This window comes from Coregonus clupeaformis, chromosome 19, assembly GCF_020615455.1.
Source record: "Coregonus clupeaformis isolate EN_2021a chromosome 19, ASM2061545v1, whole genome shotgun sequence".
Classification (NCBI taxonomy): Eukaryota; Metazoa; Chordata; class Actinopteri; order Salmoniformes; family Salmonidae; genus Coregonus; species Coregonus clupeaformis.
Window position 1 is genome coordinate 36,323,525 of NC_059210.1, and position 24,515 is coordinate 36,348,039.

The window sequence follows — 24,515 nt, forward strand, 5'->3', positions numbered from 1 at the left end:
ACTGAAGGGCAGCATAGGCTGAGATGAACTCGGCATTCTAGAGGTGGCAGGTAGCCTAGCGGTTACAGAGGCAAAGCAGCAGCTGGAGGGTTTGCTTGTTCAAATCCTGGGTTCGACTGGAAAAATCTGGTGGGAAGTGAGCTGCATCAAATCATAGATGCCATTGCCTGCTGTTGTGCCCTTGAGCAAGGCACTTAACCCACAACAACAGCTCCCTGGGTTCCCAGTGTGGCAGCCTGTTGCACCTAGCCAAAACCTGTGTACAAAACATTAGGAACACCTTCCTCATATATTGAGTTGCCCTCAGAACAGCCCCAATTCGTCAGGCCATGGACTTTACAAGGTGTCGAAAGTGTTCCACAGGGATGCTGGCCCATGTTGACTCCAACGCTTCCCCCAGTTGTGTGAAGTTGGCTGGATGTGGTGGACCATTATTGATACACACAGGAAACTGTTGAGGGTGAAAACCCTGCAGCATTACAGTTCTTGACACACTTAAACCGGTGCGCCTGGCACCTATTACCATACCCCGTTCAAAGGCACTTAAAACTTTTGTCTTGCCCATTCACCCTCTGAATGGCAAACAGGCACAAAACTCCTTCTTTACCTGTCTTCTCCCCTTCATCTACACTGATTGACATCAATAAGGGATCATAACTTTCACCTGGATTCCCCTGGTCAGTCTATGTCATGGAAAGAGCAGGTGTTCTTAATGTTTTGTACACTCAGTGTATGTATTTACTATATTTATATATGTACAGTATGTACAGTATGTATGTCTTTCGGAGGGGTTTGGTCAAAAGTGGATGTCAACTTTTGGTTGGACCTTGTGTTCAATTCACCAATAAAGTGATCTAAATAATCTCTTAATTTTTATAATATATGGCAAAGAAACTTTTAGGTTTTCGCTTTCATCAGTGTCTGGTGTTAGCTAGTTACTGGCTACCTAGGACTTTAGCCAGCATGGAACAAAACAGGGGGGAATGGTCATTCAAAACTCATGTCAACACATCTGAAGTTGTATAAAACATTCTTGACATCATGGCAGTCAATATATACAGTATATTTTATGAGATTTACCCAGACCCCCCCGCCCCCATCCAGTTTCAACTGAAATTGTCCAAGATGAACTAGCCAGTTAACTTGATAAAACAGTGCTGACAATTCCATTTTAGCTAGTTAGCTAAATTATACAGCCAGCATTTTGTCTATATTGATGCTGCTTTACAAAACTCAAACAGTTGGATAAACAAATCATTTGTGAAACCATGATGTGATGTATGACAGGATTGGTCACTCAAAATGATATTTTATCAGGATGACTGTGCGGCACCTTTAAATAGTCCATGAGATACAGTGGGGAAAAAAAAGTATTTAGTCAGTCACCAATTGTGCAAGTTCTCCCACTTAAAAAGATGAGAGAGGCCTGTAACTTTCATCATAGGTACACGTCAACTATCACAGACAAAATGAGAAAAAAATATCCAGAAAATCACATTGTAGGATTTTTAATGAATTTATTTGCAAATTATGGTGGAAAATAAGTATTTGGTCAATAACAAAAGTTTCTCAATACTTTGTTATATACCCTTTGTTGGCAATGACACAGGTCAAACGTTTTCTGTAAGTCTTCACAAGGTTTTCACACACTGTTGCTGGTATTTTGGCCCATTCCTCCATGCATATCTCCTCTAGAGCAGTGATGTTTTGGGGCTGTCGCTGGGCAACACGGACTTTCAACTCTCTCCAAAGATGTTCTATGGGGTTGAGATCTGGAGACTGGCTAGGCCACTCCAGGACCTTGAAATGCTTCTTACGAAGCCACTCCTTCGTTGCCCGGGCGGTGTGTTTGGGATCATTGTCATGCTGAAAGACCCAGCCACGTTTCATCTTCAATGCCCTTACTGATGGAAGGAGGTTTTCACTCAAAATCTCACGATACATGGCCCCATTCATTCTTTCCTTTACACGGATCAGTCGTCCTGGTCCCTTTGCAGAAAAACAGCCCCAAAGCATGATGTTTCCACCCCCATGCTTCACAGTAGGTATGGTGTTCTTTGGATGCAACTCAGCATTCTTTGTCCTCCAAACCCGACGAGTTGGGTTTTTACCAAAAAGTTATATTTTGGTTTCATCTGACCATATGACATTCTCCCAATCCTCTTCTGGATCATCCAAATGCACTCTAGCAAACTTCAGACGGGCCTGGACATGTACTGGCTTAAGCAGGGGAACACGTCAGCACTGCAGGATTTGAGTCCCTGGCGGCGTAGTGTGTTACTGATGGTAGGCTTTGTTACTTTGGTCCCAGCTCTCTGCAGGTCATTCACTAGGTCCCCCCGTGTGGTTCTGGGATTTTTGCTCACCGTTCTTGTGATCATTTTGACCCCACGGGGTGAGATCTTGCGTGGAGCCCCAGATCGAGGGAGATTATCAGTGGTCTTGTATGTCTTCCATTTCCTAATAATTGCTCCCACAGTTGATTTCTTCAAACCAAGCTGCTTACCTATTGCAGATTCAGTCTTCCCAGCCTGGTGCAGGTCTACAATTTTGTTTCTGGTGTCCTTTGACAGCTCTTTGGTCTTGGCCATAGTGGAGTTTGGAGTGTGACTGTTTGAGGTTGTGGACAGGTGTCTTTTATACTGATAACAAGTTCAAACAGGTGCCATTAATTCAGGTAACGAGTGGAGGACAGAGGAGCCCCTTAAAGAAGAAGTTACAGGTCTGTGAGAGCCAGAAATCTTGCTTGTTTGTAGGTGACTAAATACTTATTTTCCACCATAATTTGCAAATAAATTCATTAAAAATCCTACAATGTGATTTTCTGGATATTTTTTCTCTCAATTTGTCTGTCATAGTTGACGGGCTATGATGAAAATTACAGGCCTCTCTCATCTTTTTAAGTGGGAGAACTTGCACAATTGGTGGCTGACTAAATACTTTTTTCCCCACTGTACTCTGTGTAACTTCACAAAATCAATTCTCAAGTGAAAGTACACATCAGCTTTAAAGTGGAACTGACAGCATTTTAACAACATGAAATATTATTCAAATCTGTTCATATACAGTGCATTCGGAAAGTATTCAGACCCCTTGACTTTTTCCACATTTTGTTACGTTACCGCCTTATTCTAAAATGGATTAAATAAAACATGTCCCTCATCAATCTACACACAATACCGCATAATGACAAAGCGAAAACAGAAATACCTTATTTACATAAGTATTCAGACCTTTGCTATGAAACTAGAAATTGAGCTCAGGTGCATCCTGCTTCAATAGATCATCCTTGAAATGTTTCTACAACTTGATTGGAGTCCACCTGTGGTAAAATCGACTGATTGGACATGATTTGGAAAGACACACACCTGTCTATATAAGGTCCCACAGTTGACAGTGCATGTCAGAGCAAAAACCAATCAATGAGGTTGAAGGAATTGTCCGTAGAGCTCCGAGACAGGATTGTGTCGAGGCACAGATCTGGGGAAGGGTACCAACAAATGTCTGTAGCATTGAAGGTCCCCAAGAACACAGTGGCCTTCATCATTCTTAAATGAAAGAAGTTTGGAACCACCAAGACTCTTCCTAGAGCTGGCCGCCCAGCTAAACTGAGCAATCGGGGGAGAAGGGCCTTGGTCAGGAAGGTGACCAAGAAGCCGATGGTCACTCTGACAGAGCTCCAGAGTTCCTCTGTGGAGATGGGAAAATCTTCTAGAAGGACAACCATCTCTGCAGCACTCCACCAATCAGGCCTTTATGATAGAGTGGTGTCGTGACGTGACTTGCATTAATGTGATGACTGTTATCAAATCCATTAACTATGTTTAATTGTTACTCGATTTAATTAATCATGTAACAATTAACTCATTAGGAATTTGGGGCACCACGGGAAAAGTTGTTTAACAAGTTACCATCTCCCAAATTAAACTCTTGGAAGATATATAGATGTATATCTCGATAACAGTCACTTATTAATCATTACCTCATCAGTCTCATTCTGAACGTCTCATACTCCTTGATATCTGCAAGAACCCTAACCTTATTGATGAATCAGCAATACACAAATTGGCTTAATTATTTATTTACTAACTAAATAATAACACAGAATACATAAACACACACACACAGTATAGGTTATTGATTACTAACATAATACAATGAAAACAGGTCCCTTGTGGACTGGACTAACAATAGCATGACTGTTAGGTTATAAAAAGATGGAGGAATCAGAAAGAGAGGGAAAGGGAGCGACAAAGAGATTAAACTATGGTGACATTTGGAAACCACCGCTCATTCAGAAAATAAATGCAATGCATATTTACGCGTAGCTGTCCTTTTTTTATTATTATAATTTTTTGTCATTTAGCAGACGCTCTTATCCAGAGCGACTTACAGTTAGTGAGTGCATACATTTTCATACTGGCCCCCCGTGGGAATCGAACCCACAACCCTGGCGTTGCAAGTGTCCTATCCCACTTCGGTGAGACTCTGCTTGTCTTTGAGTTAGAATAGATACTTCAGATGTACCAATGGTTGTCTGAGATGGGATTGTCCTTCCCAACTTGTGTCTTTAGTGAAAGTTCTAGACTACTTTACATGCCAACTGCAGACTGGTAATGCTACAGTCTAGTGAGTTTCTTCTTTGTGTAGAGATTGAGAGTTTCTCATCATTTCAAAAATGTGGACTAACGTCTCACGTTTCCTGGTCTTAGAATGTCAACCATTTGTAACGTTCAGCTCCCGCTGCACGTTGGCTGGTATTTCTGGTCTAACCATTCTAAACGTGCAGTCGCCTTCCAACAGGACAACGCAGGAGCGGCTTTGGGACAAGTCTCTGAATGTCCTTGAGTGGCCCAGCCAGAGCCCGGACTTGAACCTGAAAATAGCTTTGCAGCGACGCTCCCCATCCAACCAGACAGAGCTTGAGAGGATCTGCAGAGAAGAATGGGATAAACTCCCCAAACACAGGTTTGCCAAGCTTGTAGCGTCATACCCAAGAAGACTCGAGGCTGTAATCGCTGACAAAGGTGCTTCAACAAAGTCCTGAGTAAAGGGTCTGAATACTTATGTAAATGTGATATTTCCATTTGTTATTTGTAATAAATTTGCAGACATTTTTAAAAACCTGTTTTTGCTGTATCATTATGGGTATTGAGTGTAGATTGATGAGGAAATACAACTGTTTTATCCATTATTTTACAATTATCAATACAACCTAATAAAAACATCTGTCTCGTCCAGGACCAGAGTCTACGCAGAGCGGTGCGCCATAGCCAATCAGAGCTACAGTCGGCCTTTATGCAAACAAGCCATTTGCACACAGGCCTGCCATCATTCACTTTGAACTGGAATGTGTGTTTACAAGGAGTTGCAACAGCGCGACATTAGATCATTAGAACGCATTCGCCAAAAGCCACAAAATACACCTGAATGGATTTCTGCAAATATATCAATACCACTTGGGAGTTTTCTTACATTTGGGAACTTTACAGCCCTATTGATCAAACAACCATGAAAAGGTAGGATCTCTCTCCCTCAATTATGCACATTAACAACAAAAAGATCAACAACTAGCCAGAGAAAGATGAGCTAACATCTAAGGAAGGAACATTAGATAAACCCAATCAAACTTGTTCAGCTAGTTGGCCATCAAGATTGCACTGATAAACGATGGGGAATTTTAGCATACTCGTCCTTCTGCAGCTTGCCTGCCAACAATGCATGCTTGTCCCAACCAAGCACCCAAAGCTAACTGGCTAAAGTTGGCTAGCTTGCTAGCTAGCTACTTCGAGACACAAATGAGAGAACACCTTACTCTTACCATTTTACTCACCCTAGCAGAGCTGGTTAGGCTGTTTACATGTTATCTAGAACGTTCGTGACTAACTATTACTTTATTTTCCTACGTTTACTGACACGGGTCATATTCAGTGGATGTTACTCGCTTGTAAATTCATCAGTTATTCTGCGCTCTGGTACACTCAGACAAGAGTGCTCTGAAATCGGAGTAGATACATAGCCAGAGTGAATTTCCGAACGCAAGAGATATGCTAACTGGATAAAAGTCGTTCAAGTTCTTGCTAGCTAACCAAATGACACCTGCATCTCTAGCTGTGTATAGCCACCAAAAAACGATATGAGGGAAAAAGTTAGTCACTCACCCACTCCTCCAATGACATGACATCCTCCTAGCAGCTAGCTAGCTAGCTATCTAGCTAACGTTAGGCTCCATGTTTTTAGCTTGTTGCTACATAAATAGATACGCTAGCCTATTGCTAGTTTGATTGTATTGTCATTCCCAGCCTTACTTATATTCGTCTGTTTTTGTCCAAAATGTTGAGCCATTGAAACTGAAACAGTGTATCCCAAATGAAGGCAGCAAACATTGTACCAGGCCAGCTGTGATTTACAACCTGATAAAAATATTATTTGGACAACCGAGAAATGTATTGGTGAATTATATTAATCATGCATTGAACTGCATCAATCTATTCTGCCAACAATGCCATACCTATTTTTAAAACCTCTTATAAAGTTGGTTTTGTAGCATAAACTGGGAATTTGACATTTTTTACTGATATTATGATTGTCTGTTTGTTTCATATCTGCAAAGTAGTTAAAATGCTGTCAGTTCCACTTTAAATGGGGCCTCCTGGAGCTCAGTTGGTAGAGCATGGCACTTGCAACGCCAGGATTGTGGGTTCGATTCCCACGGGGGGCCAGTATGAAAAATGTATGCACTCACTAACTGTAAGTCGCTCTGGATAAGAGCATCTGCTAAATGACTAAAATGTAAATGTCTTGCTAGCTGCAAGTTAGCTAGCATTACTCAGTTGCCAGGAAAATCAACCAGCGACCCTACCCAAAATCTCTTTGCATATGACCAGCTTGAAAGCAGTGGGGCCAGAAGGTTTGGCACAACAAAGAATAAGACAGGGGAGTTTCCTTAAGCACAAACAGGCTAGTTTCTTTGCTTTGAAATATTTGCCAATTGCTTGCCTATTCACCTAAATCAAAAGACTCGTCTTGTTTTGCTCCCAAAACAAATTCCTTTTATGATTTATCAAAAAGTTATTATGTTCATACCCTGGAAACACAGCACCTTTTGTTTTCCAATTCATTTTAGCAAGCCTATTTATCCCCCCAAAATGACAAATAACAACATGCATCATATTAAAACACAATAATTGGTTATTGTAATCTTACATTCACACTATTTCTAGATGCAATGTAAGTTCTTAATTACATGATAAAGCTCATTGGCTATTACCTCTATTTTGAGCGTGTGGCAGGCTAGAAATGAACATTCTGTGGTACATCATCATTAAAATTAATGAATGAGATTATTGTAATCAGTCATATATGGCTGCAGACATGAAGAGTCCATGTGAAAACACAGAAAGAAGCAAGCTATGATTCATTCTCATGCACTGTCAGCAGCCCAACTCTTTCCCTATGTATGCAACACCATTTTGATAAAGAGTATTGACATGAACTATATGAATATGTCTAGGGCTGTGTGTGCGTGTGTGTGTGTTGCTAACCATGAATATTTGACCAGAGGTGTGTGTGAATACATTTGCATGGATATATGTTTTCATTTTCACTGTACATGTACATGGGTGTGAGTTTGTGCACACTTGTGTTTGTTGCCTTTTATGTGTACATACAGTGTGTGTGTGTGTCCCCCCAGTGATGTGTTAAAAAAGCTCTTACGATTGAGTGACTGCATGAGTGGAAAGCACAGAGATCTACAGATGACAGGCAGACTGGGCTGTGTTGTAGCTGATTCTCTTCACCTATTTGATCCCTTTGGGCAGCCAGGCTTAAACGGGACCAATCAAAACACAGGTTGAACACAGTCACCATGGAGAGGTCAGCTGCTCATCTAAGCACTGTACAGCATGAGTAAAATTTGTAGGAACAGCCTACCCTTCACAAATCGTAACATTAAGCATTATGGAGGTACAATGCTAGACTGGTCATAGGTCAGAACATACAGTGCTTTCGGAAAGTATTCAGACCCCTTGACTTTTTCCACATTTTGTTACGTTACAGGCTTATTCTAAAATGCATTACATAGTTTTTTCCCCTCATCAATCTACACACAATACCCCATGACAAATCAAAAACAGGTTTTTGTATTTTTTTGCAAATGTATTAAAAATACAAAACTGAAATATTACATTTAAATAAGTATTCAGACCCTTTACTCAGTACTTTGTTGAATAACCTTTGGCTGCGATTACAGCCTTGATTCTTCTTGGGTATGACGCTACAAGCTTGGCACACCTGTATTTGGGGAGTTTCTCCCATTCTTGTCGTGGTCCTCTGTAGCTCAATTGGTAGAGCATGGCGCTTGTAACGCCAGGGTACTGGGTTTGATCCCCGGGACCACCCATACGTAAAGATTTATGCACACATGACTGTAAGTTGCTTTGGATAAAAGCGTCTGCTAAATGGCATATTATTATTCTCTGCAGATCCTATCAGGATCTGTCAGGTTGGATTGGGAGCGTCGCTGCACAGCTATTTTCAGGTCTCTCCAGAGATGTTCGATCGGGTTCAAGACCGGGCTGTGGCTGGGCCACTCAAGGACATTCAGGGACTCGTCCCAAAGCCACTCCTGCGTTGTCCTGTTGGAAGGTGAACCTTCGCCCCAGTCTGAGGTCCTGAGCGCTCTGGAGCAGGTTTTAATCAAGGATCTCTCTGTACTTTGCTCTGTTAATCTTTTCCTCGATCCTGATTAGTCTCCCAGTCCCTGCCGCTGAAAAACATCCCCACAGCATGATGCTGCCACCACCATGTTTACCGTAGGGATGGTGCCAGGTTTCCTCCAGACTTGACACTTGGCATTCAGGCCAAATAGTTCAATCTTGGTTTCATCAGAGCAGAGAATCTGGTTTCTCATGGTCTGAGAGTTCTTTAGGTGCCTTTTTGCAAACTCCAAGTGAGCTGTCATGTGCCTTTTACTGAGGTGTGGCTTCCGTCTGGCCACTCTACCATAACGGCCTGATTGGTGGAGTGCTGCAGAGATGGTTGTCCTTCTGGAATGTTCTCCCATCTCCACAGAGGAACTCTGGAGCTCTGTCAGAGTGACCATCGGCTTCTTGGTCACCTCCCTGACCAAGGCCCTTCTCCCCCGATTGCTCAGCTTGGCCGGGTGGCCAGCTCTAGGAAGAGTCTTGGTGGTTCCAAACTTCTTCCATTTAAGAATGATGAAGGCCACTGTGTTCTTGGGACCCTCAATGCTACAAAAAAATGTTGGTACCCTTCTCCAGATCTGTGCCTCGACACAATCCTGTCTCGGAGCTCTACGGACAATTCCTTCAACCTCATTGCTTGGTTTTTGCTCTGACATGCACTGTCAACTGTGGGACCTTATATAGACAGGTGTGTGCCTTTCCAAATTATGTCCAAACAATTGAATTTACCACAGGTGGACTCCAATCAAGTTGTAGAAACATCTCAAGGATAATGAATGGAAACAGGATGCACCTGAGCTCATTTTCAAGTTTCATAGCAAAGGGTCTGAATACTTATGTAAATAAGTTATTTCTGTTTTGTATTTTTAATACATTTGCAAAAATTTATAAAAATCTTGTTTTCACTTTTTCATTAAGGGGTATTGTGTGTAGATTGATGAGGAAAACATTTAATTTAATCAATTTTAGAGTAAGGCTGTAACTTAACAAAATGTGGAAAAAGTCAAGGGATCTGAATACTTTCCGAATGCACTGTAAGAGGCAACGATAACCTCACCTCAGCATTCTCCAAATGTTAATGCTATTTCCCCTCTCTAACTACGAGAAACAATTACTTATTTCCAATGTTTTAACTGTGTTGCTTATTGAAATATAAATGTCTGTTTTCTAATCATAATATGATTGGAATTGAGCCACCTTGTCTCCTTCTTATCTTTATCAACAATGTATCCTTATGCACCTATTATTTATCCCTATATTCCACTATGTTTTGTCACCATGCTTTACTATGTGTCTTATATTCTTCCCCATGCTTCCAAATACCACTATTCTTCATACTGTGCTATCTTTGCTACATTACCATGAGTATATATCTATACATTGGGCAATCACTAATCAAATAATTTTTCAATCAAAACAGATAACTGGGAATTCCTGGAGACACAATATAGGTATAGCACTGCAATAGAGAATGTTTCAATTGCTACAGTTGAGTTTGTTTTGTTCATACAAAAAAACTGTAATATATTGAACCGTTGAACCCAAGTATTCATTTTCACAGCGCAAAAAAAAGTGTTTAAGCTAACCAAAGAAAATGTAATACCACTCTTAATTTAGTATAGGATCCATGCTTCACTTCATCCCTATGCATATGACCAAAAAATGCAAAGCAACTCTCCCTGTGATTTCAGGCCCTTTGACAACACACACACAAAGACAGAAGGCATTTCCAGCCAGACAGACAGCAAAAGTCAACCTCTTTTCAAGACAGGAGAGAAACAACAAACTGCAGATCCTGGCAGGCTAGAGTGACACAGCAAGGTACAGATGAATTCCGTTTCCCCTCAATGTCATATGCATGATTACTCCTTTGTGATGGCAAATTGCACACTTGTTTTCTCTTCCGTAATGATGTAACAGCATCCAATGAAATATTGAACAGTGAATTCTCAGTGATGAACCTGTAGGCTTTCAATGTTAACATATTAATGATATCTGAAATGATTAATACAAGTGTATTCGATCCCTGTTTAATCAGCTTTAGTCAATAATAGAGGAGAGATTCAATCTTTATGTTTTCTTCAGCGGCAGAATAGGCAGTGGGACAAAATAAAAGTCTATAGCACAGGTTGAATTATCCTTACCTCACTGTTTTGTCTCTTTTGAATTCCAATTACAGATGTACAAGACAGTCATGAATTATTCAATATATACTTGTCCCAAAGGTGCATCTGTTCAAAGTCTTCTGCTGGAAGTGATTATGAAACTTCCTTTTAAGGGACAAAAATAGAAATTTTTCTAGAAGACTTGCTACCCAGAAATATACATGTACTGTCTGCCTATTTCGGGTTATAAAGTTATAGTCTGTGCTACCCATGAATATCCACTGTAGTCTGGCTCAGATTCAAGTAGTCATATGATGCTATGGCTAATGGTATCTTTTTTGTAGTCTGCTTATGGATCTCTGTCAGTTAAATGTATGATTTATTGTTTACCTGTGACCCACTACGTCATTTCAACGTAGATAATTGGGCAATATTTGGTTGAGATGTTCATCAATAAGATTACAACCTATATTCACCCACTCAAAAATACAGACAAAAGTTAGCTGAATTTCCAATGTGTTATCACTATGCTTTCAACCATCTAAAAGCACAACCAAAATCCAATGGAAAAATAATGTCAGATTTTTTGTTTAGTTGTCACCCAAAAGTCTATCGCTATACTTTCAACCATTTAAAAGCACAGCAAAGTTGAAATGGGGATTGTCAGATCATTTATTTATACAACAGATTAATGTGACATAACTGTGTTTCATCTAATAGCAGAACCAAATGACCTGGATTGCAGTTGAGATTACATTAAAAGTACATGGTGCAAGTGATCTCCACAGACATCCAACGACCTATGCATGCTATCTTGAACATGCACACTTTACAGTGGCTCGCGAAAGTATTCACCCCCCTTGGCATTTATCCTATTTTTTTGCCTTACAACCCAGAATTAAAATGGATTTTTGGGGGTTTGTATCATTTGATTTACACAACAAGCCTACCACTTTGAAGATGCAAAATATTTGTTCTTGTGAAACAAACAAGAAATAAGACAGAAAAACTGAAAACTTGAGCGTGCATAACTATTCACCCCCCCCCCCCAAAGTCAAGTCAATACTTCGTAGGGACACCTTTTGCAGCAATTACAGCTGCAAGTCTCTTGAGGTATGTCTCTATAAGCTTGGCAAATCTAGCCACTGGGATTTTTGTCCATTCTTCAAGGCAAAACTGCTCCAGCTCCTTCAAGTTGGATGGGTTCCGCTGGTGTACAGCAATCTTTAAGTCATACCACAGATTCTCAATTGGATTGAGGTCTGGGCTTTGACTAGGCCATTCCAAGTCATTTAAATGTTTCCCCTTAAACCACTTGAGTGTTGCTTTAGCAGTATGCTTAGGGTCATTGTCCTGCTGGAAGATGAACCTCCGTCCCAGTCTCAAACCTCTGGAAGACTGAAACAGGTTTCCCTCAAGAAAATCCCTGTATTTAGCGCCATGCATCATTCCTTCAATTCTGACCAGTTTCCCAGTCCCTGCCGATTAAAAATATCCCCACAGCATGATGCTGCCACCACCATGCTTCACTGTGGGGATGGTGTTCTCGGGGTGATGAGAGTTGTTGGGTTTGCGCCAGACATTTTCCTTGATGGCCAATAAGCTCTATTTTAGCCTCATCTGACCAGAGTACCTTCTTCCATATGTTTGGGGAGTCTAACACATGTCTTTTGGCAAACACCAAATGTGTTTGCTTATTTTTTTCTCCAAGCAATGGCTTTTTTCTGGCCACTCTTCTGTAAAGCCCAGCTCTGTGGAGTGTACGGCTTAAAGTGGTCCTATGGACAGATACTCCAATCTCCGCTGTGGAGCTTTGCAGCTCCTTCAGGGTTATCTTTGGTCTCTTTAATGCCCTTCTTGCCTGGTCCGTGAGTTTTGGTGGGCGGCCCTCTCTTGGCAGGTTTGTTGTGGTGCCATATTATTTCTTAATAATGGATTTAATGGTGCTCCGTGGGATGTTCAAAGTTTCAGATATTTTTTATAACCCAACCCTGATCTGTTCTTCTCCACAACTTTGTCCCTGACCTGGTAGAGCTCCTTGGTCATCATGGTGCCGCTTGCTTGGTGGTGCCCCTTGCTTAGTGGTGTTGCAGACTCTGGGGCCTTTCAGAACAGGTTTATATATGCTGAGATCATGTGACACTTAGATTGCACACAGGTGGACTTTATTGAACTAATTATGTGACTTCTGAAGGTAATTGGTTGCACCAGATCTTATTTAGGGGCTTCATAGCAAAGGGGGTGAATACAAATGCACGCACCACTTTTTTGACATTTCACTTCACCAATTTGGACTATTTTGTGTATGTCTATTACATGAAATCCAAATAAAAATCCATTTAAATTACAGGTTGTGACACAACAAAATAGGAAAAACGCCAAGGGGGATGAATATTTTTGCAAGGTACTGTATATGATTACATAAGAAGAAATGTATAGTTACAGTAACCTCAAAATGTGGACATGTACTGTATGTGTTACTCATTTTAAGGTTGAATGTTACACTAGTTTGTAAGAATTTAACGCTATTTACTGTATTACAAAAGTAATATTGAAATGTCATGACTCTCCTGGGTGAGGATCAAAGGCCTCAGATCAGCTTGGCAAATGGCTGACAACAGCCAGACCCTCTCGCCCACAGAAGAGGGGAAGTGGAGCTGGGCCGGCTTTGACACCTCATAAATCTAAGAGGAGGAGAATCTATCTCTGGCCCTCTAGTATGGTGATCGGAATGTGCTTTGTCCCCCAGAATACTTTTGCCGCCAAAACTATAACGTCCAAAAAGTAAACACTGGAACAACATTATTAACATCCGAATGTTTGGAATGGTCAGTGGGATTCATATTGTTTATTATTTTGTATTGACAATATAAAATGTTATAACGAAAATACTGTAATTTGGAAAGTATACACACTTTATCTGTGAAGTTTACATCCAATATGTTGTGTATATAATTTGGAGAATTACGGGCGTATTTTTGTTAAGATAGGAATGTGGTTTCAGTTTACTAACGAGATCATAGGTTTTCATATAAGTTATTCACGGTGACTAGACATGCCCTGAGTGCATAAAAAGCCTTGGTAACGAAATTCACATCAGACCAGAAAGTGTGGAGCTGCGGCTACACGGCTGAAAATGGTTAGAACTTTGAATCTCAACACGAGGTGAAGAAGATAAACTCACTAGACCAGAACATTGGCAGTATGCAGCTGTGCGTGTAAAGTGATCTAGAACTTTGACTAACCACACAAGGTGGGAAGAAGAAAATCCCATCTCAGACAATCATTAGTATGCATATGAGTATCTGTTCTATTTGAACACTCCACTCCAAGCCAGGACAACTAAGAAGGACATTGTGACCTATGGTGGACAAGCAGAGCCTTACACCGAAATGGGACACTAAAACCTACCTCTTCCCACAGAAGGATTGATTGGTTTCAATGGAGTGACAACGAATAAAGACATCTACACTTAACACATTCATGACTTCTTAACCAAACGGGCGGTGGTTCGTGAGCAAAGTATTATGATTACTTTGAGGGTAGCTTCCAAATGTATCAATGATAAGTTTGACTCTCTCTTTGTCTCTCCCTCTCCCTATCTACCCCTCCCTCTTTTGATAACCAAGCAGTCATGCTGTTGCTAGTCCGCTAGGGACTTTTTCTCATGTATTAAATATGTATACTGTGTTATTACTTAGTTAGCTAGTAAATAAATAATTAAGCCAATTTGTGTAGTGCTGAATCATAAGTAAAGCTGGGGTTTTTGCAGATCCAAGAATTCTGCGACCATTCAGAATGACGACTGATAAGAGGTAATGATTGATAAATTTATTTTTTATACATATTGATAGGTAAAGACCTTTTAGAGTTTAATTCAGGAGATGGTAACTCTATAAAGAACTTATTCTATGGTGCTCCAAATCCTAATGAGTTAATTGTTACATTATTAATTTAATCGAGTAACAATTAAACATAGTTAGTTGATTTGATAAATAACAGTCATCATATTAATGAAAGTCACGTCACGACACAAATATCAACATTTAAATGACATGTATCTAGTGCTTGGACAGTTCCGTCTGAGCCAATGGCTTAATCCCATTATTTAACCTTTATTTTTGTTTTGGTTGAGTTGAAGACATGAATCCAACATATCATTTGTTAGCTTGTCAAAAGTTAATGGGCTATTTATGGTATTTCAAAAGTGATGTTAAATTGTGGTTGGTTGTCAACCAACCAAATATCAACATTTGAAGGATATTTATGTATGCACACATCACTCTAAGTCACTTTGAATAAAAGTGTCTGCTAAATGGCATATATACAGTGAGGGAAAAAAGTATTTGATCCCCTGCTGATTTTGTACGTTTGCCCACTGACAAAGAAATGATTAGTCTATAATTTTAATGGTAGGTTTATTTGAACAGTGAGAGACAGAATAACAACAACAAAAATCCAGAAAATGCATGTAAAAAATGTTATAAATTGATTTGCATTTTAATGAGGGAAATAAGTATTTGACCCCTCTGCAAAACATGACTTAGTACTTGGTGGCAAAACCCTTGTTGGCAATCACAGAGGTCAGACGTTTCTTGTAGTTGGCCACCAGGTTTGCACACATCTCAGGAGGGATTTTGTCCCACTCCTCTTTGCAGATCTTCTCCAAGTCATTAAGGTTTCGAGGCTGACGTTTGGCAACTCGAACCTTCAGCTCCCTCCACAGATTTTCTATGGGATTAAGGTCTGGAGACTGGCTAGGCCACTCCAGGACCTTAATGTGCTTCTTCTTGAGCCACTCCTTTGTTGCCTTGGCCATGTGTTTTGGGTCATTTAAATGCCATGGCTGAGGGAAGGAGGTTCTCACCCAAGATTTGACGGTACATGGCCGTCCATCGGCCCTTTGATGCGGTGAAGTAGTCCTGTCCCCTTAGCAGAAAAACACCCCCAAAGCATAATGTTTCCAACTCCATGTTTGACAGTGGGGATGGTGTTCTTGGGGTCATAGGCAGCATTCCTCCTCCTCCAAACACGGCGAGTTGAGTTGATGCCAAAGAGCTCCATTTTAATCTCATCTGACCACAGCACTTTCACCCAGTACTCCTCTGAATCAATCAGATGTTCATTGGCAAACTTCAGACGGGCATGTATATGTGCTTTCTTGAGCAGGGGGACCTTGCGGGCGCTGCAGGATTTCAGTCGATCACGGCGTAGTGTGTTACCAATTGTTTTCTTGGTGACTATGGTCCCAGCTGCCTTGAGATCCTTGACAAGATCCTCCCATGTAGGTCTGGGCTGATTACTCACCATTCTCATGATCATTGCAACTCCACGAGGTGAGATCTTGCATGGAGCCCCAGACCGAGGGAGATTGACAGTTATTTTGTGTTTCTTCCATTTGCGAATAATCGCACCAACTGTTGTCACCTTCTCACCAAGCTGCTTGGCGATGGTCTCGTAGCCCATTCCAGCCTTGTGTAGGTCTGCAATCTTGTCCCTGACATCCTTGGTGAGCTCTTTGGTTTTGGCCATGGTGGAGAGTTTGGAATCTGATTGATTGCTTCTGTGGACAGGTGTCTTTTATACAGGTAACAAGATGAGATTAGGAGCACTCCCTTTAAGAGTGTGCTCCTAATATCAGCTCGGTACCTGTATAAAAGACACCTGGGAGCCAGAAATCATTCTGATTGAGAGGGGGTCAAATGCGTGTTTCCCTAATTAAAATGCAAATCAATTTATAGAATTTTTGACATGCATTTTTCTGGATTCTTTTGTTGTTATTCTGTCTCTCACTGTTCAAATAAACCTACCATTAAAATGAAAGACTGATCATTTCTTTGTCAGTGGGCAAACGTACAAAATAAGCAGGGGATCAAATACTTTTTTCCCTCACTGTATATTTATACACTACCATTCAAAAGTTTGGGGTCATTTAGAAATGTCCTTGTTTTCGAAAGAAAAGCAATTTTTTTGTCCATTAAAATAACATGAAATTGATCAGAAATACAGTGTAGACATTGTTAATGTTGTAAATTGCTATTGTAGCTGGAAACTGCAACCATCAGTCCTGTGTTCCAATGGCACGTTGTGTTTGCTAATCCAAGTTTATCATTTTAAAAGGATAATTGATCATTAGAAAACCCTTTTGCAATTATGTTAGCACAGCTGAAAACTGTTGTGCTGATTAAAGAAGCAATGAAACTGGCCTTCTTGAGACTAGTTGAGTATCTGGAGCATCAGAAAATGTGGGTTCGATTAAAGGCTCAAAATGTCCAGAAACAAATAACTTTCTTCTGAAACTTGGCAGTCTATTCGTGTTCTGAGAAATGAAGGCTATTCCATGCGAGAAATTGCCAAGAAACTGAAGATCTTGTACAACGCTGTGTACTACTCCCTTCACAGAACAGCGCAAACTGGTTCTAACCAGAATAGAAAGAGGAGTGGGAGGCCCCGGTGCAAAACTGAGCAAGAGGACAAATACATTAGAGTGTCTAGTTTGAGAAACAGACACCTCACAGGTCCTCAACTGGCAGCTTCATTAAATATTACCCACAAAACACCAGTCTCAACGTCAACAGTGAAGAGGCGACTCTGGGATGCTGACCTTCTAGGCAGAGTTGCAAAGAAAAAGCCATATCTCAGACTGGCCAAAAAAAATAAAAGATTAAGATGGGCAAAAGAACACAGACACTGGACAGAGGAAGATTGGAAAAAAATGTTATGGACAGACGAATAGAAGTTTGAGGTATTCGGATCACAAAGAAGAACATTTGTGAGACGCAGACCAAATGAAAGGATGCTGGAAGAGTGCTTGATGCCATCTGTCAAGCATGGTGGAGGCAATGTGATGGTCTGGGGGTGCTTTGGTGGTGGTAATGTTGGAGATTTGTACAGGGTAAATCTTGGAGAAGGAAGGCTATCACTCCATTTTGCAACGCCATGCCATACCCTGTGGACGGCACTTGATTGGAGCCAATTTCATTTACATTTACATTTTACATTTAAGTCATTTAGCAGACGCTCTTATCCAGAGCGACTTACAAATTGGTGCATTCAACTTAGGATAGCCAGTGGGACAACTACCCTTTTTTATGGGTGGGGGGGTGGGGGAGGGGGGGGTGTAGAAGGATTACTGTTATACTATTCCAGGTATTCCTTAAAGAGGTAGGGTTTCAAGTGTCTCCGGAAGGTGGTCAGTGACTCCGCTGTCCTGGCGTCGTGGGGGAGCTTGTTCCACTACCTACAACAGGACAATGACCCAAAGCACAGCTCCAAACTATGCAATAACTATTTAGGGAAGAAAAAGTCAGCTGGTATTCTGTCTATAATGGAGTGGCCAGCACAGTCACCGGATCTCAACCCTATTGAGATGTTGTGGGAGCAGCTTGACCGTATGGTATGTAAGAAGTGCCCATCAAGCCAATCCAACTTGTGGGGTGAAATCTCTTCAGATTACCTTAACAAATTGACAACTAGAATGCCAAAGGTCTGCAAGGCTGTAATTGCTGCAAATGGAGGATTCTTTGATGAAAGCAAAGTTTGAAGGACACAATTATTATTTCAATTAAAAATCATTATTTCTAACCTTGTCAATGACTACATTTCCTATTCATTTTGCTATATTTCCTATTCAAACTCATTTCATGTATGTTTTCATGGAAAACAAGGACATTTCTAAGTGACAACAAACTTTTGAACAGTAGTGTATATATACAGTACCAGTCAAAAGTTTGGACACACCTACTCATTCAAGGGTTTTTCTTTATTTTTACTATTTTCTACATTGTAGAATAATAGTGAAGACATAAAACTATTAAATATAACATATGGAATCATGTACTAACCCTTTTTTTTTTCAACAAATCAAAATATATTTTAGATTTGAGATTATTTAAAGTAGCCACCCTTTGCCTTGATGACAGCTTTGCACACTCTTCTCATTCTCTCAACCAGATTCATGAGGTAGTCACCTGGAATGCATTTCAATTAACAGGTGTGGCTTGTTAAAAGTTCATTTGTGGACTGCATGAATTTTTTTTTTTTTTTTTCACCTTTATTTAACCAGGTAAACCAGTTGAGAACAAGTTCTCATTTACAACTGCGACCTGGCCAAGATAAAGCAAAGCAGTGCGATAAAAACAACAACACAGAGTTACATATGGGTAAAACAAAACAAAGTCAAAAATACAACAGAAATATATATATATACAGTGTGTGCAAATGTAGCAAGTTATGGAGGTAAGGCAATAAATAGGCTATAGTGCAAAATAATTACAATTAGTATTAACACTGGAATGATAGATGTGCAAGAGAGGATGTGCAAATAGAGATACTGGGGTACAAATGAGCAAAATAAATAACAATATAGGGATGAGGTAGTTGGGCGGGCTAATTTCAGATGGGCTGTGTACAGGTGCAGTGATCGGTAAGGTGCTCTGACAACTGATGCTTAAAGTTAGTGAGGGAGATAAGTGTCTCCAGCTTCAGAGATTTTTGCAATTTGTTCCAGTCATTGGCAGCAGAGAACTGGAAGGAATGGCGGCCAAAGGAGGTGTTGGCTTTGGGGATGACCAGTGAGATATACCTGCTGGAGCGCAGACTACGGGTGGGTGTTGCTATGGTGACCAATGAGCTAAGATAAGGCGGGGATTTGCCTAGCAGTGATTTATAGATGGCCTGGAGCCAGTGGGTTTGAATCAGGCCTTCATGGTCGAATTGATGCAAAGAAACCACTACTAAAGGACACCAATAAGAAGAAGAGACTTGCTTGGACCAAGAAACACGAGCAATGGACATTAGACCGGTGGAAATCTGTCCTTTGGTCTGATGAGTTGAGATGTTTGATTCCATCCGCCGTGTCTTTGTGAGACACAGAGTAGGTGAACGGATGATCTCCGCATGTGTGGTTCCCACCATGAAGCATGGAGGAGGTGGTATGATGGTGTGGGGGTGCTTTGCTGGCGACACTGTCAGTGATTTATTTAGAATTCAAGGCACACTTAACCAGCATGGCTACCACAGCATTCTGCAGCGATACACCATCCCATCTGGTTTGGGCTTAGTGGGACTATCATATTGTTTTTCAACAGGACAATAGCCCAAAACACACCTCCAGGCTATTTGACCAAGAAGGAGAGTGATGGAGTGCTGCATCAGATGACCTGGCCTCCACAATCACCCAACCTCAACCCAATTGAGATGGTTTGGGATGAGTTGGACTGCAGAGTGAAGGAAAAGCAGCCAACAAGTGCTCAGCATATGTTTGGAACTCCTTCAAGACTGTTGGAAAAGCATTCCTCATGAAGCTGGTTGAGAGAATGCAAAGAGTGTGCAAAGCTGTCATCAAGGCAAAGGGTGGCTACTTTGAAGAATCTCAAATCTAACATATATTTTGATTTGTTTAACACTTTTTTGGTTACTACATGATTCCAAATGTGTTATTTCATAGTTTTGATGTCTTCACTAATATTATAAAATGTAGAAAATAGTAAAAATAAAGAAAAACCCTTGAATGAGTAGGTATGTCTAAACTTTTGACTGTTACTGTATATATATGAGATATTATTGTATTATATTATTATATTATTAATCTTCTGCTTGGATGGGTCCATCTGTGCCACCTCTTATGGAAAAACCACATGATTTCACATGTGGAAAATCAAATGATTTCACATGACATTTCCACGTTTTGCGCATTTGAAATCATGTGAAACCATGTGTTTTTGGAAAACTTCATGTGACGATGTGGATTTTCACGTGATCACATAACATGTGGATTCAGATTTTCACATGAGATTTCACAGGTGATGCCCTGCAAACAAAAATGAGTCTTTATGATACACACACAGTGCTTTTAACATACAGTGTTTTCAATTGACGTATTTGACATACATTGTGTATGTTTATACAGTAATTATTGGTCAACATTTCCTTACTTGGAACTCATAACCTCTTGGTTCACAGGATTCCGATCTTCCTGCTACACCACCATGTTCATGTCAGTAACTGATTTCACCTGTATTCCTACACTTTGGCCTTCAAACTAAATCTCAGCTTTGTTAAAATTATTATATTTATCATAGTGATTCAGGAGTAACATTAAAACAGAATAATATGCCCTAACAACATTAAACAACTACAGTTTACAGAAAACCCTAAAATTGCTGAAATAAGTAAATGAAATAGAATAACTGATAACTAAAATAGCAGTGCAGGTGGCACTCTTTTGCTAAGTGCAGAGATGTATTATAGGTAATGAATGATTAGTGGCCTACTAAAGCGTACCAGAGGTTGTGTGTTCTAATCTCCGGTGGGGTTCATATTTTAACTGAATAGCGATAACACATGGAATTGCACATTTGTGTGACGAGTAAAATAAAACTTGTTTTCACATGTGAAATGTCACATGTTAAATGTTCCAAAAACATGTGTTCACATCTGAAATGTCACATGTGAACTGTTTCAAAAACACGTTTTCACATGTGAAATGTCACATGTGAAGTGTTCCAAAAGCAAATATCTTCACATTTGAAATGTCATGTGAATTGTTTATGTAATTTTCCACATGTGAAATCATGTGGTTCAACATGTGATAACCTGAAATTACACTATTAGCCATTGCTGTTAATTTTGTGATACATTTTACAGTCATTATACAGTGAATTTCTACAATAATAGGATATTGTATTAGTGTTTTGCTATATATTTACTGTCAATTGCAATGCACTTGGGTACTTTTTGGCCCATCCTGCAAATTAACTTGGCATGCCTCACTTGCAATTTCTATTTAAATGTATAGGATACATTAAATGCGTTTATGGCTAGGACTGTTAAAGTGACTGCCACACGTTGGTCATGAGTCATGACCGCAGTCAAATTCGGTCATGACTCATGTTTTTTATTAAAAAGAGGAGGATCCCATCAGCTTTCTATAGGCTAGGCCTACTATATTTATTTCCTAATATTAAGCACATTGCTTCTCTTTACAACAGGAGTTTAGCCTGCCTGGCTGGCATGAAAATTAACTACGAGAAAAGCGTCCTCCATTCGCTATTTAAATGCATAGATGACATGTATTCTTTTCCCCTGCCCCTATTTCGAGACAGGTGCATGATAATGGTCCATTCTAAATCAAAACAAATTTCACACATATATTATTTACTACATGTAAAGACATAGTTCCTTGTAGCTCAGTTGGTAGAGCATGGCGTTTGCAACGCCAGGGTTGTGGGTTTGATTCCCACGGGAGGCCAATATGAAAAATTTATGTATGCACTAACTGTAAGTTGCTCTGGATAAGAGTGTCTGCTAAATACATTTTTAAAAAAGATATGAAATTAAGAATAGTCTGATGGGTGACAATATTAGTCTGTCACTTGTGAATGATATATTATCACTTGTGAATGATGCCCAGTGTGTGCAGTAAGGCAAGAATCAGCACATGCCTTTTTTTTGCTACTTTTCCGAATCATAGTCGCACACCTCATGTAGCCTAGCCCGTAGCCCTACATGTTTTGATAAGATTTGTATCACAACTAAAGTCGGCAAATAACTTCTTAAAATTCAGCACATTAATCCGCTTTACAACTGGTGTAGAGCCTAACTGGCATTCATGGTGTGATTTTCAAGTTTGGGGAAGATCATTTCCACCATAAAAATGCAACTTTATAATAAAGCATTACATGCATAATAGAATTTGCGGTCACTTTGGGCAATGGTGTTTTCCCGCTAATTGATTGCATTTTGGAACATTCACACTTATAGCCTACTACCATGTGCGCATTGCTGTGCTTATAATGTAAAGAAATAACCTAATAGTTTATCAACATTTTAAGATAAACGTTCAAATCTGTTGCATCAGCCTTATTGCTTATTTTAAAAGGTTTTTTGATGCTAGTGGTAGTATTAATTTGGGATCTATCGCATCCCACAACTGTACCAGACTATTTTTTGAATATTTCTTTCTAGCACAGAAGGACAAGTTGACCAATAGAATAGGTCAATTTTTGTACTATGGGGGATAATAGATTGACATAGGCTAGTGCTTTCACTGTTTGTTAGGCCTACTCATCTTGTTGGCTGAGGAAAAGTAAATGTGGACAGTTCTTCCAATATCTTCAATATGCGCTTCACTTGTAGCCTGTGAGAAGGACCCGAGATGCTTGCGAGAAAGACCCGATCACGTGACGGGCATTGGCTAATAAGAATTGAGATATCTGAGAGAGCCATGTGAGTGAGAGGTGCTTCGGAGCACGCAGCCGGGAGAAGAGAATTATAATTATTATATTCAGCCCAAGGGCACAATGGCCTGGCCGCAAAAGGCATGTTTATTTATTTTTTTTGGGGGGGGGGGGCATTACGGCCACACAAAGGGGATGCCGCCGGGAAATTCAAGGCATTATCAAGTGCTTGTCAAATTGTCATTGAGAGACTGATGAAGTGTGTGCAGCCTTTCAGGCAACTTTTTAAGAAATCATCAGAGTCGCATCATGCAACCTCAAAACATATAGCCCAACGTTTGTATCACAAGTAAAGTTGCATAAATAACTCTAAATTAAGCATACAGGAGGACCTGTTTCTTTGTTAATCGCTCAACACAGAATAGCTGCATGTGCGCACTCCCTCAAATTTTTGGGGAGAAAATAACCTTTGTATTTTATTTAGCTATATTCAATTGTATTCTTCATACTATAAAATAAAACAAAAAATAATGCCACGGAATTCTAAGCAAATCTTGTCTGCTAAATGAACTAGTGTAGCCCACAGTCATTTGCCATAGCATTTTCTACATATCATGTTTCTTTAGACCTGTCTAAAATAAATAATGGATTTATTGTGATGGTGTAGGCTATATTACATTTATTTCTTAGACTTTTTAAAATGTGGCTTGAAGGCTATGTGTGGAAGCCAGGAGATGCAAAATGTGTTTATGTTAATTAACAGTAAATTACTGTGAGACCGGCAGTTATCTGCTTGACAATCACCGGCTGACAAAATTGTATGACCGCCACAGCCCTACTTATGGAACAAACTGTTAATAAAAAATCCTGTAATTTTATAGTAAGTTACCGGCTAACGAGTTGCGGTAAAATTTGTGGAAACAACTTTTAATGTATTTCTACAGCTGAACTGTATTTTGTCAGTAAATATACAACAACAAACTATATTCAGGAAGTACACAGAAATTCTAATTCTAATTCAATTATTTTCAATACTGGTAAATTAGAAATTTGAATTTGTTTTACTTTCTGAATTGACTGGAGTTTAAATGGAATTTACCTCAACATTGGTTAGCACACTTGGGACGCAACCACACCTGGGATTTGAACTCATAACCTCTTGGATGCATTCAATAACCTCTGGAGTTGAGGCACACTGTCTGTAGCATTCCCATACACATTCAATACCTATAATACATCTCTGCACTGCTTTTTTAGTTATCAATTATTATGACTATTCTCTCATTATTGATTACATTTACTTATCACAGCAGTTTGATGGTTTTCTGTATATTTATCTTATGTTAGTAGATCATATTATTCTGCTTTAATGTTACACCTGAATCACTATAATAAATATAATAGTTTTCTTGAGTGTATTTTTAACAAAGCTGAGATGTACGTTGAAGTCCAAATTGTAGGAATACAGGTGAAGTTATTGACACAGACATGGTGGCGTAGCAGGACGATCGAAATGCAGGGTGTGA

The 24,515-nt window shown here is 39.9% G+C and overlaps 1 long non-coding RNA gene across 1 annotated transcript in view; it reads left to right on the plus strand.

Annotated features, from left to right (window-relative positions):
• Positions 1–10,401: 10,401 nt before the first annotated feature.
• Positions 10,402–24,515, plus strand: part of LOC121532044 — a 28,811-nt gene continuing 14,697 nt past the window's right edge. Inside the window, exon 1 of the long non-coding RNA XR_005994231.2 lies at positions 10,402–10,526. This is a non-coding gene — a long non-coding RNA (uncharacterized LOC121532044). The remainder of the gene's footprint in view (positions 10,527–24,515) is intronic.